Consider the following 5,080-nt stretch of genomic DNA (forward strand, 5'->3'; position numbering starts at 1 on the left):
CTAGGTCCTCTTAAGGAGAAAGGCCCCAGAGCATTGGCCTCAGGAGCTGGTTTGAAACCCTATCTCCTGGAGGAGACTGGACATCGCCCTCACCTTACGAACTTCGTAAGTGGGGCTTATTAGGTAAAGGGGTCTGTTGCCAAGCCTGATGACCTGAGTTCAATCCCTGGTACCTCCATGATGGAGGAGACAATTCCCACAACTTATCCCATGACTGCTACATGTGTGCCATGGCACAAGCATGTCCCTACACACACACACACACACACACACACAGAGAGAGAGAGAGAGAGAGAGAGAGAGAGAATAAAACTGTAATAAAGAGAACCTAATAAGTAACAAATCAGAATTAAAGCCCAAATTAGATGAAGAATAGGTCCAGGGAGGTCTGAAGCTTCTTGAGTTACACATCTGCTTGATGGCAGAGCTGGGACAGGAACAAGGGACCCTGAGCTTATCTAAGCCAGTCAGATGGGTTTTTTTTTCCATGATGTCCTTCATAATCATTTCTTTTACTAAAATGTTTGTCCTTAAGGTGTCTTGCATTTGACCATGGTGCAGAACTCTGAGGACTCTGAGGAATACGGTCAAGGCACAGACCGTGGTGCAGAGCTCTGAGGAGTATGGTCAAGGCACAGACCGTGGTGCAGAGTTATAAGGAATACGGTCAAGGCACAGACCATGGTGCAGAGCTCTGAGGAGTATGGTCAAGGCACAGACCGTGGTACAGAGGTTCCCCACATCCCCTGGGGTGTCCACTCACACCTGCTGGTCATTCTGCCTTTCGCCTTTTCCAGATGTTCTTCCCAAGTTGTACATTGCACTTTTGCGTTTTTAGAGTTTCTCACGAAGAAGATGAAAACCTGGACACATAAATCCTGATAAAGCGCCCAGCTATCTCCTCGCCGCTGGCTCGTATTTCCGTGTTTGTATTTATGACACGGTGTATGAAGTCATGAATCCTGTCACATAATTCAGACTTGCGTTTCTACAGGTTCTCAAAATTCTCAACACTTCACTTGTAAACCCCACTGTATCATGCTACGGTGTTTCCATAGTAACATGTTTCAAACAGATAAACAGGAAGCCCGAGGAGGAAAGATGGTTTCAAGCAGAGAAAGGGGGGAATAGGAGACAGAGAGACAAAATCATTCGATGTGGTAGAACACACAAGGTGTTATGAGGGGCACGCCGAATACTCTGTCCAGCTAAAAGTCTCCTGAGTGGAGTGGCCTGCCTGCTTACCACAGGAAGGCCGGGTGCAGAGGTCAACATTGGGCGTCTTTCTCCATCGCTGCCAAGTTGTATGAGACAGGGTCTCTCACTGAACCTGAAGGTGGCTGATTGGCTCTTGCCTTGACTGTCCTGGAGCTCACTACGTAGAGCAGGCTGGCCTTGAACTCACAGAGATCTGCCCGCTTCTTCCCCTGAGTGCTGGGCTTGAAGGTGTGTACCCCCATTCCTGGCTTGCATACTGTTTTTGAAATTCATTTATAGTGTGCATATCCCACAGTGTGCACATGAAAGCCAGAGGTCAGCTTGCAGAGGTAGGGTTTCTTCCTTCACCGTGTGAGTCCGGGAGACTGAACACGGCATCAGGTTTGACAACAAGCACCTCTACCCACAGAGCCGGCCAGCTAGCTGGCCCTAGGTATACTATTTGTTTTTATTTTTATTTTATGTAAACACTGCTTTTATAATTATAAATTTATGCATAATGAACACTAAGATTACTTTTTTAATAAGGAAGAAAAAATACACATTTTATGGCCTGAAAGCGATCTGTCCCCAAGGAGCTGATGACTTCATGGGAGGCATGGGATACATACACACATACCTTTCTTACAAGGCAATAAGGAGGATAATGGAAATTTCACCAAGTGTGGGTGGAAGGATCAACTCTGCCTGGGAGAGCGGTCTTTCAGTAAAAAGAGGTGACATTTGCACAGGGTCATAAAGATGAATAGAGGTCTCCAGGGCTTTGTAAATCGTTAGGCTCTGTGCAAGTCTAAGTTAGTCTTTGGCCGTCGTTACCGCTGTCAAGGCTTCCCCCGTATAAAGCTCTCTTTCTTGTCTCTTTCCCATGCTCTCCAAAGGCCAGGATCTCTGGGCCAGGAAGCAGCCGCAGTTAAACAGTCCCACGTCAGTACTGCAGCCAGTGGACTACGGTGCATGCACAAGACGCAGATTCAGGACCAGAGACATAAAATCACCCAGGAGCTGAGCCAGGAAGGTTGGAGCGGGAAGCACCCTGTTGCCACTTTGTGGAAAGGAACTTTTCATGGGCCTCCACCCTGACTGGTGTAGATGTCTCTACCTGAGGGGGGTGGGGGGGTAAGAACTTAGAGCAAGCATCACACATCGGTCTGATTGACCCCGACAGGAAATGACACGTTAGCTGTCTTACGGTCTGCAGACAGGGCGGAGTAGAGAGCGGGGTGTGAGGCAGAGGGCAGGCTGGGTGGCAACAGATGATCTGTTCTTTATTAATGTCTTCTGATTTAATTCTCCTGGTCCCCTCCCTGGAGTCCCCATCACGGTGTCGCACCCCTTCAGGGTTGGGGTTAGAGTCCTTCTAATACCTCTGTGGAAAAATTAGTCAAAGCTTGCTCTGGGCCAGCAAAGGACTTGTGTTGGTCGCAATGTCCTCCTATGCCTGCTCTTATTTACTCCCTTAACAAAAGTATACTGGACACTCACCATATGTTCTATACGTAAACTAATGGAGGAAAAGACAGACAAGACTTCAGACTCCTGTGGATGGAGTGTTTTATTTTATTTGTGTTTTTTTTTCCAAGATGTGATTTTTCTATGTAGCCCTGGCTATCCTGGAACTCACTCTGTAGACCAGGCTGACTTCAAACTCGAGAGATGTGTCTGCCTCTGCCTCCCCAGTACTGAGATTAAAGGTGTGTATAGGCATACTTTTTGTCCCACCAACTGCTCCCCAAATAACCACACAGAAACTTCTTATTAATTATAAAAGCACAACCTATAGCTCAGGCTTATTACTAACTAGCTCTTACAGCCTAAATCAACCCATTTTTACTAATCTATGTGCTGCCCTGAGGCTCATGGCTTTTACCTCTCCTGCAGATCCTGCTTCCTTTCCTTCTGGGTGGCGACTCCTCTGGCTCCGCCCTTCTTCCCAGCATTCCCTCTACCCCCCAAAACCCTGCCTAGCTATCTGCCAGTCAACTGTTTATTAACAATGAGAACAACACAGTTTTACAATGTACAGAAGAATTATTCCACAGCAGGTGTGCTCCACCATGCCCAGCTTTGTTTGTTGTTTTGAAACAGAGTCTCATGTTGCCCGGGATGGCCTCAAACTTGCTGAATAGCTGAGGCTGATCTTTAACTTATTTTTTCCAATTAATTTTTTTTATTTTATGTATATATTTGCTTGTGTGTATGTACATGTACCGTGTGCTTGTCTGGTATTGCAGAAGCCAGAAGAAGGCATCAGATCCCCCAGAACTAGGGTTACAGATGGTCGTGAGCTACCATGTAGGTTAACTGCTGAGCCATCTCTTCAGCTCCCCAACTACTGATCTCTTGGTACTCCTGCCTCTGCCTCTCAAGTTCTGGGATTATAGACATGCACCACTAAGCCTAGATAGATCAATTATTTTGTTATGGGAAACAGAATTAAATTTAAAAATAAGAAAGTATCATCTTGAGTCAGGTGGTTGTGGGTGCACGCCTTTAATTCCAGCATTTGGGACACAGAGGCAGGCAGATCTCTGTGAGTTTGAGTCCAGCCTGGTCTACAGAGCAAGTTCCAGGACAGCCAAAGCTACACAGAGAAATCCTATCTCAAGAAGAAAAAAGAAAAGAAAGGAAGGAAGGAAGGATGGAAAGAAGGAAAGAAGGAAAAGAAAAAAGAATAGGAAGCAACTCACAGGAACCCTGAATGTATCTGAGCTAGGTCTTCTGCATTTACGCTATGGTTGTTAGCTTGGTATTCTTGTGGGACTCACAACAATGGAAATGGGAGTGTCTCTGACTCTTTTGTCTGCACTTGGGACTGTTTTCTCCTACTGGGTTGCTACGTACAGCCGTGATACGAGGGCTTGTGCCCACTCTTACTGTATCTTGTTAGGTCCCATTTGGTGGATGTCCATGGGAGGACTGCTCTTTTTTTTTTTTTCTTTTGAGGGGAAACTAAGAAGGAGTTTATCTAGGGAAGAAGGGATGGGGAGAGACTGGGAAGAGTGGAGGGGAAAAAACCTTGACTGGGATGTAATATATGAGAGAAAAATAAAGGTTAAAAAGAAAATACCAGCTCATAAATACCAAGAAGGTATTTCCTTATTTCTGTGCTAGGGTTCAAACCCCGGACTTTAGGGCATGCTAGACAGATAAATACTCTTGGCATTTGAGTCTCTAGTCCCACCTCTTCAAGGTGTACCACATCTAAACACCACCACACTGAGGCCTAAGCTTCTAGCACAGGAGCCTTTGGGGACCCAAAACATCCAGCCATAGCAGAAGGAAATCATGCTGCCCTGCTTGAGGTACCTTCCTTTCTTTCTTTCTTTCTTTCTTTCTTTCTTTCTTTCTCTGAAATAAAATATTCTCATATAACAAGCTTAGCTAAAGCATCACCTCTTCAGGAAAGTCTGCCCTGGTCTCCCAGGTGAAATGGCCACTGTCTCTCTTCCTCCTTGTTAACCCCCGGTAGACCTCTGGTTTGCTGTTGTTTTTGCCGGTTGGCTGATTTTGAGACAGAGTCTCAGTCTAGGTTACTAGACAGGTCTCAAGCCTGCTTCATGCTGGCCTTGAACTTGAATCTTCGTTTCTCGGTGCTGGAATTACAGGCACCACCACCATGCTCAGCCTCCTTTCTGTCCTTACCACATTGGATCACCATTACTCTCTGAGAGGCAGCAGCCTCATCCAAGGGTGGCCTGAGCTGCCCGTATTAATCTCTGGCATCAAGAACAGAGACTGTGGGACGGGCGGTGGTGGTGCACGCCTTCAATCCCAGCACTCGGGAAGCAGAGGCAGGCGGATCTCTGTGAGTTCGAGACCAGCCTGGTCTACAAGAGCTAGTTCCAGGACAGGCTCCAAAACC

Source organism: Microtus oregoni, unplaced genomic scaffold (assembly GCF_018167655.1).
Source record: "Microtus oregoni isolate MIOR12 unplaced genomic scaffold, Mior012 000000F_ref0000247, whole genome shotgun sequence".
Lineage (NCBI taxonomy): Eukaryota > Metazoa > Chordata > Mammalia > Rodentia > Cricetidae > Microtus > Microtus oregoni.